The following is a 13,411-nucleotide window of genomic DNA, read 5'->3' on the forward strand; positions in this document are numbered from 1 at the left end:
TGGCTGGATGGCTCTTTGTCAGGAGGGCTTTATGTTTTCTTGCTATAGTGAAGGGAGTTGGACTGGGTCGTCTTAAGGCAGCATTTCTCAACCTGGGGTTTGGGACCCCTGAGGGAGGGGTTGCGAGGGGGTGTCAGAAGGGTTACCAAAGACCACCAGAAAACACAGTATTTTCTGTTGGTCATGGGGGTTCTGTGTGGGAAGTTCGCCCCAATTCTGTCGTTGGTGGAGTTCAGAATGCTCCTTGGTTGTAGGTGAACTATAAATCCTAGTAACTACAACTCCCAAATGTTAAGGTCTATTCCCCCCAAACTCCATCTGTGTTTATATTTGGGCATATTGAATCTTCGTGCCAAGGTTGGTCCAGATCCATCATTGTTTGAGTCCACTAGATGTAGGTGAACAACAACTCCAAAACCCAAGGTCAATGCCCACCAAACCCTTCTAGTGTTTTCTGTTGGACAGGGGAGTCCTGTGTGCCATGTTTGGTTCAATTCCATTGTTGGTGGAGTTCAGAATGCTCTTTGATTATAGGTGAACTATAAATCCCAGTAACTACAACTCCCAAATTACAAAATCATATTTTTTTGAGTGGTGGTCACTCCTTGTGTAGTGAGACATTTTGTTGCCAAATTTGGTGTGATTTTGTTCATTGGTTCTTTTGTTTTTAAGATACTCATTATGCACAGAGCATTTAGATAGATAGATAATAGATAGATAGATAGATAGATAGATAGATAGATAGATAGATAGATAGAGCGGCTAACATTGGCTGCAATTCGATGCCACAATAACAAAGCACCAGTATAAAACATAAATACATAAAAAACAGTAACAATTAGTTATATCATCAAACAATCACATAATCACATATCTGTTTCCAAATTATCATAAAAGTCATCAAGGCCAGTTCCATGTTCAAAGTGCTGCTACACCCACTAGCCAAAGGCCTGGTTCTATAACCACGATTTTAGTTTTTTTCCTGAAGAAAAGGAGGGAGGACGCCGATCTAACCTCGCTGGGGAGCAAATTCCACAAGCGGGGAGGTCACCACCGAGAAAGCCCTGTCCCTCGTTTGCGAAGCTGTTGGGACTGAGAGCAGGGCCTCCCCAGCAGATCTTAGACTACGAGATGGAACATATTTTGGATTTTGGGTAATTTTGCATGTTTACATATACATACAGATAACTTGGAGATGGGACTCAAATCTAAACACGAAATTGACCAATGTTTCACATATACTTTATACATAGACTGAAGGTGATTTCATACAATATTTTAATAGTTTTGTGTATGAAACAAAGTTTGCAAACTCTCAGAAAGCAAAGGTATCACTATATCAACCACACATGTGGACGATTTTGAAATCGTTTGGATTTGGGATAAGGAATGCTCAACTTACAACAGATATGCACAGCATACAAGAGTATACACAGATTTTGATATCTATTAGGATATCTGGAACCAGATGCCAATGGATACCAATGGTCAATGTGCAACACTATGCAGCATTATTATTATTATTAGTAGTAGTAGTAGTAGTAGTAGTAGTAGTAGTAGCGCAGTGGTGCAGTGGGTTAAAGCACTGAGCTGCTGAGCTTGTTGATCCAAAGGTCGCAGGTTCGATTCCGGGGAGCGGCGTGAGCTTCCGCTGTCAGCCCTAGCTTCTGCCAACCTAGCAGTTCGAAAACATGCAAATGTGAGTAGATCAATAGGTACCGCTCCGGTGGGAAGGTAACGGCGCTCCATGCAGTCATGCCGGCCACATGACCTTGGAGGTGTCTACGGACAACGCTGGCTCTTCGGCTTAGAAATGGAGATGAGCACCACACCCCAGAGTCAGACATGACTGGACTTAATGTCAGGGGACTACCTTTACCTTTTTTAGTAGTAGTAGTAGTCGTCGTCGTCGTCGTAGTAGTAAAGGCAAAGGGAAGCCCATACTCTCCAACATTTCACAATGTTTGACTGCAATGGCTCACTGCTATCAGATCCCGAGATACGTACTTTGGTGAGGCATCAGCATTCTTTGACAGAGAAGGCTAAAGTAAAGATAAAGGTTTGACCTGACATTAAGTCTAGCCGTGTCCGACTCTGGGGGGGGGGGGGTGCTCATCTCCATTTCTAGGTCGAAGAGCTGGCGTTGTCCATAGACACCTCCAAGGTCATGTGCCCAGCATGATAGCATAATGCACCATTACCTTCCCACAGTACCTATTAATCTACTCACATTTGCATGTTTTTGAACTGTTAGGTTGGCAGAAGCTGGGCCTAACAGTGGGTGCTCACCCTGCTCCCTGGATTCGAGCCGCCAACTTTTCGATCAGCAAGTTTAGCAGCTCGGTGGTTTAATCCGCAGTGCTACCACAGGGCCCTATTATTATTACTGCTATTATTATAGTGAAGTTGTTGTTTGAGGTGAGAGGCTTGAATTATTATTATTAATAATAATAATAATAATAATAATAATTGAAAAGTTGGCGACAGATCCCAAATGTAAACTCTGCAAGGAAGCAGATGAAACAATAGATCACATCTTCAGCTGCTGCAAGAAGATCGCACAGACAGACTACAAGGAGAGGCACAACACTGTTGCTCAGATCATAGAATCATAGAATCAAAGAGTTGGAAGAGACCTCATGGGCCATCCAGTCCAACCCCCTGCCAAGAAGCAGGAATATTGCATTCAAATCACCCCTGACAGATGGCCATCCAGCCTCTGCTTAAAAGCTTCCAAAGAAGGAGCCTCCACCACACTCCGGGGCAGAGAGTTCCACTGCTGAACGGCTCTCACAGTCAGGAAGTTCTTCCTAATGTTCAGATGGAATCTCCTGATGATTCATTAGACCTCGTGGCACAAATACTATCTGCCTGTGACAAAGAACTGGTGGGATCACAAGCCGGAAAAATTACAGAGAATGAACACATCAAACTACTCTTGGGCATCTGAATTCAGACTGACAGAGTTTTGGAGCACAATACTCCTGACCTCATAATTGTGTTAAAAAACAAAGTATGGATTGTCGATGTTGCAATCCCAGGGGACAGCAGGATTGAAGAGAAACAACTTGAAAAGCTGACACGATAGGAGGATTTAAAGACCGAACTGCAAAGATTCTGGCACAAGCCAGTCAAGGTGGTCCCAGTGGCGATCAGCACACTGGGTGCAGTGCCTAAAGACCATGGCCTGCACTTAAACACAATCGGCGCTGACAAATATAACCATCTGCCAGCTGCAAAAGGCCACCCTACTGGGAATTATCTGACGTGTGATCCAATACAACCGCCAGCAGAGTGATCTTGTCTGCTGTGGTCTCATCTTGTTGTGTTTCAAACAATAATAATAATAATAATAATAATAATAATAATAACAACATTCAAAAATACATCACACAGTCTTAAACGCTTTGGAAAGTATTGTCGAAGGCTTTCATGGCCGGAATCCATGAGTTGTTGTAGGCTTTTCTGGGCTATATGGCCATGTTCTGGAGGCAATTTTTCTCCTGACATTTCGCCTACATCTATGGCAAGCATCCTCAGAGGATGCTTGCCATAGATGCAGGCAAAACGTCAGGAGAAAAATTGCCTCAAGAACATGGTCATATAGCCCGGAAAAACCTACAACAACGCTTTGGAAAGTGTTCGATTTGTGATTTTGTGATACGAAATCCAGCACAGATATCTCGCTTGCTGTGTCATGCTGTGTTTTGTGTCAGTAAAATAATAATAATAATAATAATAATAATAATAATAATAATAATAATATCATCCCACTTTCCTCTCTTAACCTAGATTTAAGTAGACAAGTGCAAAGTGTCGCCTACATTTCCACAATACAATTCAAATATGGAACAAAAATGTTTGATGATGTTAACATACCTTTCAAGAACTTGGTTATATCCCCTGCCCCTAACATGACCTACCTTGAACACTGCAGATCCCAAAATCTCGGTGATTCTTCCTGCGGGAAACACAGCATCTCTGTATCCATAGGCTACTGGATGGGCCTCAACTGCCATGGAATTCTCTATCTCCATCCTTCTTTCGATGGAACAAGAATGGCCACTTCCGCAACTTCCACAGCGATAATCAATTCTCAATTTTTGCTACTAATAGTCAATCTGTTGTATTTTTCTAAGCAGTTGGTGAGTCTCCTTCCTTTGGTTTTCCCCCCTCCCTCCTCGTCATCACATATGTTTGGCTGTCTTTCTCCTGTCTCCAGTTTCCAGATTTCTATGCTGGTTTGCTCATATTATGTTACTGGGATTGTTGTTTGGCCATAGCTTTACCAATGTGTTTGAGTCATGATCTAAAATTAGTGTTGCTATAGTTCATGCTGGGGTGGGCTCCTGTGCCTTTAATGCTCTTAGGTAGAAAAGGGAATTTAAGATGGCATTGCTTGTTTGTTTTTTTAATGTTGTGTGCTGTGTTTGTTTCCTGCCTTGATCCATTTTGAGAAATAAATAATAATAATAATAATAATAATAATAATAATAATAATAATAATATCTTGTTTGCTGTGTGCTAATCTTGTTGTGTATCTAATAATAATAATAATAATAGGTTCTTGTGGGTTTTTTCGGGCTATAGAGCCATGTTCTAGAGGCATTTCTCCTGACGTTTCGCCTGCATCTATGGCAAGCATCCTCAGAGGTTGTGAGCATCCTCACAACCTCTGAGGATGCTTGCCATAGATGCAGGCGAAACGTCAGGAGAAATGCCTCTAGAACATGGCTCTATAGCCCGAAAAAACCCACAAGAACCTAGTGATTCCAGCCATGAAAGCCTTCGACAATACAATAATAATAATAATAATTAACAATTGAACTGCAAAGACTCTAGCACAAGCCAGTAAAGGTGGCTCCAGTGGTGATCGGCACACTGGGTAAAGTGCCTAAAGACCTTGGCCTGCACTTGAAAACAATCAGCGCTGACAAAATTACCATTTGCCAGCTGCAAAAGGCCACCCTACTGGGATCTACATGCAGTATTCGCCGATATATCACACAGTCCTAGATACTTGGGAAGTGTCCAACATGTGATCAAATACAAAAGTCAGCAGAGTGATCTTGTTTGCTGTGTACTAATCTTGTTATGTATCTAATAATAATAATAATAATAACAACAACAACAACAACAACAACAACAACACTTATGTCACAAGTACCACCTGCCAGTAGTAAAGAACTTGTGGGATCATAAACCTGCAAAGATAGTGGAAAATGAACATGCAAAAATACTATGGGACTTTCGAATCCAGACTGACAGAGTTTTGGAACACAATACACCAGACATCATGATTGTGGAAAAGAAAAAAGTTTGGATTATTGATGTCGCCATACCATTGAGAAAAAACATTGAAGAAAAACAACAGGAAAAACTCAGCCGCTGTCAAGACCTCTAAATCAAACTGCAATGGCTCTGGCATAATGGTCCCAGTGGTCATTGGCACACTGGGTGCCATGCCAAAAGGTCTCAGCTGGCATTTGGAAACAATAAACATTGACAAAATCACGATCTGTCAACTGCAAAAGGCCACCTTACTTGGATCTACACGCATCATTCGAAAATACATCACACAGTCCTAGACGCTTGGGAAGTGTTCAACTTGTGATTTTTTGATATGAAATCCAGTATAGAGATCTTGTTTGCTGTGACATATTGTGCTTTTGTGTCAGTAAAATAATAATAATAATAATAATAATAATAATAATAATAATAATAATAATTCCTGCAACCAAATCCATCCTTTTATATTTATATTCATTCCTTGCATGATCCTAAAGCCCAACAACACACTCAAAATTAAGTGTCTCTGCTCAGTTAGTTGGAGACATCATGTTTAAGAAAGGAAAGTACATCCATTTGCACCCAGCATTGAGCACTAAGCCTGTTCTTCCCTCACTTTGTCGCTTTCTGCCCAAATAGTTCTGTTTTTCTCCTTGCAATTTCCACAAACCATGACAAGGGTCACCTTATTAGCACTCGGGTCACATCCCATATTCTTTCCCCGGAGAAGAAATGAATGAGCGAGGAGGCCACCGAAAGGGAGCTTTTCACTCTCTGGTGGCCAAGTGGAACCACTGGGAATTTTAATCAGGGCATACAGATTAAAACTTACATTTTGGGAAGAAAGAGGCTCACCTTGGTTTACTTTTCCTCCACTTCACTGCTTTCTAGGTTATTCCTTCCGTCGGACTCAAGGGCCTTTGCTTGCCGTCTTTGCACAAGAACCCAAAAGGCTCAGGACTGGGATCCCCAAAGTCTGAAAAAGAGGAGTCGGATCCCTCAAACTCTGCCCACAATGGGAGGAGCGTCTGCCATCTGTCATTTTTGGAGCTGTTCGGTCCAGAAAGGCTGGAAAAGATTGGAACGCTGTAATCCGAGCGTTGAAGCTGCTGAACATATGGCTGCCTTTTTAACAAAAAGAAAACGAGAAAAGAGGACAAAATGATCAAGTTCTTGCCAGGCCGAGGCATAATCTCCCTTTCACAGTTTGCAGACAGATTTTTCTGAATCTTTTCTCTTTTGAGAGAGAGAAAAATAAAGGATGCCAAGCAGAATATTGAGGGTGTGCAAACAAAAGATTACCATTGCTGAAAGTTTTGGTTCTTTAGTTTTTCAAGACTCTGTCTTCAAGACACATCCTAAACAAACACATTGTATCACAAAAATATTGAAAGGTTTGGGAAGATTTCTTTCTCTTCTTGGTGTCCAGGGGCGGCTCAACCCATTTCGCAAAGTAAGCATTTGCAGTATAGTTGATTTTGCCCAGGGGCGCTCTTGAGGCGCTCTTGGGGGAAAATAGACCTTGACATATGCGAGTTGTAGTTACTGGGATGTATAATTCACCTACAATCAAAGAGCATTCTGAATTCCACCAATGATGGAATTGAACAAAATATGGCACACAGAACTCCCATGACGAACAGAAAATATCTATCAGTGATTGGTTGGGGAGGGGGGCGCCAAAATACTATTTGCTTACCACTGAAAATTACCTAGGGCCACCTCTGTTGGTGTCTCAATAGGATTGGAATCTCAGGGTCTGCTTTTAAATATCTTCAAAAGGACACTTTTGGAAAGATTCATTTCTTCTCTTGATGTCATAATGAGATTGCAATTTTCTGTCAAGATACACCATATACCAGTGTTACTCAACCTTCCTAATGCCACAACCCCTTAATACAGTTCCTCATGTTGTGGTGACCCGCGACCATAACATTATTTTTATTGCTACTTCATAACTGTAATTTTGCTACTGTTCTGAATTGTCATGTAAATATCTGATATGCAGGATGTATTTTCATTCAGTGGACCAAATTTGGCACAAATATCCAATATGCCCAAATTTGAATACTGGTGGGGTTGGGAGGGGTTGATTTTGTCATTTGGGAGTTGTCGTTGCCGGGATTTATAGTTAACTGACAATTAACAGGCATTCTGACCTCCACCAACACAAGACTCCCATGACCAACAGAAAATACTGGAAGGGTTTGGTGGGCATTACCTTGAGTTTTTGAGTTGTAGTTCACCTACATCCAGAGAGCACTGTGCAGTCAGACAATGATGGATCTGGATCAAACTTGGCACAAGTATTCAATATTCCGAAATGTGAACACTGGTGGAGTTTGGTGAAATAGACCTTGACATTTGGGAGTTGTAGTTGCTGGGATTTATAGTTCACATACAATCAAAGTGTATTCTGAACCCCACCAATGATAGCATTGAGCCAAACTTCCCACACAGAACCTCATGCCTTGAAGGGAACCTCATGCCTTGAAGGGATTTGCTGGAGTGAGCCTCCCTCCAGTCTCACATGCTCTCCCTCGCTCACACATGTGCACGCCTGCTCTCCTCTCCCTGCTTGGAGTCTCAGAAACAGCCTTCCCCTTGGCTGAGAGGTCAGCCAATCACAGCCGGAGGAGGGCTTTTGGTGGGAGGATTCGCGGTCTGTGTCCCAAAAGGAAGAGATGGACAGGCAGAGAAATCTTCAGCTTTCTCTGCCAAAGGGGTTCCTAAGACCATCAGAAATATATGTTTTCTTATGGTCTTTGGTGATCCCTCTGAAACCCCCTCGCAACCACCCCAGGGTCCCAACCCACAGGTTGAGAAACACTGCCATAAACAATAAAAACAAATGGGAAAATTTCTTACTCGTCTTGCTTGTTTTTCAAGTTTGTGTCTTCAAAATGCATGAACATCAACAAAAATAGAAAGATTTCTTTCTCTTCTCAAGTGTCTCACTTGGATTAAAATCTCGCTGCATCACAATAACAAATATCAGGAAATTCTTTCTCTTCTTGGTGTCTCAACAGGATTGCATTCTTCTTTCATTTCAAGGTGCACCATCAACAAAGAAAAAATCAGGAAAGATTTATTTCTGTTTTTGAGATTGCAATCTCAGCCTTGGATCTCTTTTTAAAATACCCTCAAAAGGTCTCTTTCGGGACGCTTTGTGGTTTTAGAAAAGTAAATCCGATTAGAAGGGGGAAAAAACTGGCCCCAGTTTGGAAACTGGAGGGAGGCTGGCAAGGAAAGGAAGGAGAGGCACAAAAGAAAGTTTTGTTTGCCGGTTGTGTAATTGTGTCAGGGGCTGTTCTGGGATATCAATATGCCTTGGAGAAAAAAGCTTTCTCACCAAGTTCTCAGTTTAGAAAGCTATGAAGCTCGCCCTTCAATGGCATCTGAATCTCAAGAAAGTCAACTGCCTTTGCTTTGGCGTGTTCTTTCTAAAACTGTCCCCATTTCTTGCTCAAAAATAAAGACAGCATACGCTCCAACTGTCCCAATTTGGCAGGAAAAGTCCTGATTAATTTTCAGCCATCCCAGTTTTTCAGTTTTCTTTAAAATGTCCCAGTTTCTTTCTGCTCTGTCACCTTTTTCCTTGGTCCTCAGCTGCTGCAAAAGTAGGGAAGAAGAAGGAATTGAGTCTTACCCTTCCCAACAGGCTCAGGCAAAAGCAACCTGCTGCAAAAGCAACAATACTCCTGACTTCACGATCGTGTTAAAAAACAAAGTATGGATTGTCAATGTCACAATCCCAGGTGACAGCAGGATCAAAGAGAAACAACTGGAAAAGCTGACACAATATGAGGATTTAAAGATCGAACTGCAAAGACTGCCACAAGCCTGTCAAGGTGGTCCCAGTGGTGATCGGCACACTGGGTGCAGTGCCTAAAGACCTTGGCCTGAACTTAAACACAATCGGCACTGACAAAATTATCACCTGCCAGCTACAGAAGGCCACCTTACTGGGATCTGCACACATTATTTGCCGATACATCACGCAGTCCTAGACACTTGAGAAGTGTCCAACGTAATACAACAGCCAGCAGAGTGTCTGCTGTGGACTCATCTTGTTGTGTTTCAAATAATAATAGTAATAATAATAACTTTATTCTTATATCCCACCATCATCCCCCAGAAGGGACTTGGAGCCGCTTACAAGCGGGACCAAGCCCAAAATGTACAACAAAATTTGCCAACAGAAACAAAAAATAAAAAAGAAAGAAAACACAGTTTAAAACATAATAACATTTATTTATTTATTTATTTATTTATTTATTTATTTATTTATTTATTTGCAGTATTTTTAACCCACCTTTCTCAGCCCAAAGGCGACTCAAGGCGGTGTACAAATTGGTAACAATTTCATGCCATGACATACATAAATACCAATTAAAAACATTTAACATAGCATAATACTAATCCATATAAAACCATTAAAACTGTAATCATCCATGTCTTCCAGTCAAACTTGTTATCCAGCATCAAGTGTCAGCACTGAATTTAGGAGGACCCCCAAGCTGCGGACCTGTTTCTTCAGGGGGAGTCCAACCCCATCAAGCACAGGTTGCCACCCAATACCCTGGTCGTACGACTGACCTGGAGGACCTCTGTCTTGTCGGGATTGATCTTCAGCCTGTTCAACCTCATCCAGATCATCACAGCAGCCAGGCACTGGTCCAGTATCCAAGGGGCTTCCTTGGATTCAGATGAAAAAAAGTAATGGAGTTGGGTATCATCTGCGTAGAGATGGCACCGAGCTCCAAAACTCCGGATGACCTCTCCCAGCAGATTTCATGTAGATGTTAAAAAGTAAAAATGTTAATTTGTCCTTGATTGGCTTAATTGCTTTAGTCTTTGTCGATGAGGAAGTATCCTGGGACAGACAAAGCCCTGCAAGAAAAGTTGATGAGCTTCTGCAATCAAGCCTTGGATGTGAAATAAAAATTGGGTTGTTGTAGGTTTTTTAGGGCTATATGGCCATGTTCTAGAGGCATTCTCTCCTGGCGTTTTGCCTGCACTATGGCAAGCATCCTCAGAGGCTGTGAGGTCACAACCTCAGAGGATGCTTGCCATAGTGCAGGTGAAACGTCAGGAGGGAATGCCTCTAGAACATGGCCATATAGCTCTAAAAAAAACCTACAACAACCCAGTGATTCTGGCCATGAAAGCCTTCGACAATACAGTGAAATAAAGACGTTCAAAGTGCACTTAGTTTTGAGTCCCTGTTTCCACAGCCAGTCATCTCTTAACCCGACTGAAGCAATCAGTTGGACAAACTCTGCTCCCGAGTTATCAGACCAGGAGTGGAAACCACCTGCTGATCCACATGTACACATAATGAGTCTCCATTTTCACCTATGTCTAGGGCAGTGGTTCTCAACCTGAGGGTTCCCAGATGTTTTAGTCTTCAGATGATAAAGTGGCTAGTATTTCTGGAAGTTGTAGGCCAAAAAACCTGGGGAACCACAGGTTGGGAACCACTGGTCTACGGCAACCCAAGAATGTGGCCAATCCAAATGTCCAGGAAATTCCTTAGTGGGGTCAGCTGGGAGGCAAGAGCCCTGTGCCTTTCTTTGCTAAATTTACATATTTGATACATAATTTGATACACAAAAAAGTATGATAGAGTGTAAAGGATACAAGATAAGCCAAAGTTGCAAAGAAAGATACGTTTTATTAAAGGGTTGAGAGCAATAAAGTTTTTGGATGAGACTTGCTGCTGCAGTTCTAGTCTGCACATGCGCTGATACAAATCAACGCATACCTGTGAACCTTTAATAAAAAACATATAAAAATTTAAAAATGAACTTTTGAGGAAGGTTGGTGGCTGCTGGTCCGTTTGCCGGTCTGAGTTCATTGTTGAGGCACGGGAGTCTCATGGAGAAGAGAAAGAAAATTATTCATTTTGTGACGGCGCGAGTGGCTCCACCTATGTATAGAACTGTTAGTTGTGATATTTAAACTGTTGTATCATGCTTAATCCTGCCCCTTTTACCCTGCTTATGTATAGTTGTATGGATTGGTTGCTTGTAGCTGTCAATCAGTACTGTTTGGCTCCACCTCTTCCTGCAAGAGAGGATAACTTCCTTTTTCTTTTCATTCTGCCATCAGAGTTCGTACCAGATGGACGTGAGTAAGAGACCTGACTCTAAAGGATCCTGATTTAAGTTACCTCTTAGCACCAGTTCTGAGGTTTTTTTACCCCTGGGACTCATGCTTTATGTCCAGATTGTCCTGGACAATTATTGAGGAGACCCAGGCGCCTTCAAGCCAGTTCTTTTGGCACCAGAGGAAGATTCTGAATCTTCAAAGCATAGGCCATCTGAACTGGGGTTGTGGTTTGCTCCGGCATTCACAGCCATTGAGGAAAGAGGAAACTTGGTGAGGCTTCTCAGCTTCAAACCCCTTGGACCCAGGACTAATTGAGACTGTAGAGTATGTTTTCCTTCACCCCTCTAAAGTTTTCCAGCTCATTGCTTTGAAGAAATGACTTTGTGATAAATAAAACTATTTTGAGCTATTTACAGCGTTTTGGGTTTTTGGGAGTTCCAGTTTCCTATAGGAAGGCAAGAAGCAATCCCCTGGGGGAAAGATGCCACGTCCATCCCTCCTTTATTGAGAATAATAGCCCCCAGGCGCGACGGCACACATTTTATTTTGGTATCCTTAAGGTAAAGGTAGTAAAGTAAAGGCTTCCCCTTGATATTAAGTTTAGTCGCGTCTAACTCTGGGAGGAAGTGCTCATCTCCATTTCTAAGTTGCAGAGACAGCATTGTCCGTAAACACCTCCAAGGTCATGTGCCATGACTGCATGGAGTGCCATTACCTTCTTGCAGAAGTGGCACCTATTGATCTAATAAATAATAATAATAATAATAATAATAACTTCATTTATACCCTGCCACCATCTCCCCAAGGGAACTCGGAGTGGCTTACATGAGGCCAAGCCCAACAACACATCAATAAAAACAACAAGCAATAAGCAAATAAAACAATACAATTAATATAACTCAACATATAGACAATAATACGCAAAGGTTTAAAAACCTATGTCCGGGCATGATCTACTCCCATTTGCATGTTTGCATGGTGTCCTTAGGGAACTATAATTCATCGGGGTGGGTGCTGTGTCCAACAACACTGGGAGTTGTCGTTTGGTGAGGAACCAGCTCCATCTGGCAGATAAGTCTCCAGACCTTGCAAATGTACAGCTGTCGTGGTTACAAACCATTGAGCCATGGCTGTGAAAGTAGTGTCAAACTGTATTAATAGAATCATAGAGTTGGAAGAGACCTGGTGGGCTATCCAGTCCAACCCCATTCTGCCAAGAAGCAGGAAAATCGCATTCAAAGCACCTCTGACAGATGGCCATCCAGCCTCTGTTGAAAAGCTTCCAAAGAAGGAGCCTCCAGCACGCGCCGGGGCAGAGAGTTCCACTGCTGAACAGCTCTCACAGTTAGGAAGTTCTTCCTAATGTTCAGGTGGAATCTCCTTTCCCGTGGTTTGAAGCCATTGCTTCACGTCCTAGCCTCCAGGGCAGCAGAAAACAAGCTTGCTCCATCACAATTCGATAGTGCAGATGTAATCCAAACTATCTCGGATTTCATGTTTGAAAAAGATGAGAAATACATAAATGGATGCCTATGACACTATGCTTATGACAATATTTGATGCTAGAAAGTTATTTCTTTTGGAAAGAATAGTTTTCTAGCATCAAACATATCAGTTTAGTGCATTCCCCTGTTTCTCCCAGTGATTTTCAGAAGGAAGATAAATGATGCTAATTACAATACATGTTGAATCTCGTGTCCTGAAAATAATAATTTAGGATTTTTAAAAAATATAACAATTGTGCATACAATAAAATTTGATTGCAGCCTCCAGAGGGTGCAACAACCTAAGAATTGCCTGGATATAGAGGTTGCTCTTTGATTCCATGTATTCCACACTGAGAGCCCATATAACTGGTTGGCATATGGAGGAAAACAAAACTGAATCAGTGAATTACTAGCTGTACATTTAGCACTTTGACCACAAATTGGGGTGTAGTTTAAAGGCTGGTTTAGACTGATACAATTTCTATAGCAACTTCAGGATGTGTGTATGTGTGAGAGACTGA

The 13,411-nt window shown here is 42.0% G+C and overlaps 1 protein-coding gene across 3 annotated transcripts in view; it reads right to left on the reverse strand.

Moving 5' to 3' along the window:
• Positions 1 to 8,378, reverse strand: part of LOC132772284 (glycerophosphodiester phosphodiesterase domain-containing protein 5-like) — a 71,765-nt gene extending 63,387 nt beyond the window's left edge. For 2 of the 3 annotated variants that reach the window (XM_067466474.1, XM_067466472.1), the window contains exons 1-2: positions 8,158 to 8,367; positions 6,145 to 6,414 (exon numbers count right to left, since the gene is read on the reverse strand). The gene's annotated coding sequence lies outside the window, so the exon portion shown is untranslated. Of the gene's footprint in view, positions 1 to 6,144; positions 6,415 to 8,157 lie in introns of all 3 variants that reach the window. The other variant, XM_067466473.1, reaches the window with a different exon arrangement.
• Positions 8,379 to 13,411: the final 5,033 nt, after the last annotated feature.

The sequence above is a fragment of the Anolis sagrei genome, chromosome 3 (genome assembly GCF_037176765.1).
Source record: "Anolis sagrei isolate rAnoSag1 chromosome 3, rAnoSag1.mat, whole genome shotgun sequence".
Lineage (NCBI taxonomy): Eukaryota > Metazoa > Chordata > Lepidosauria > Squamata > Dactyloidae > Anolis > Anolis sagrei.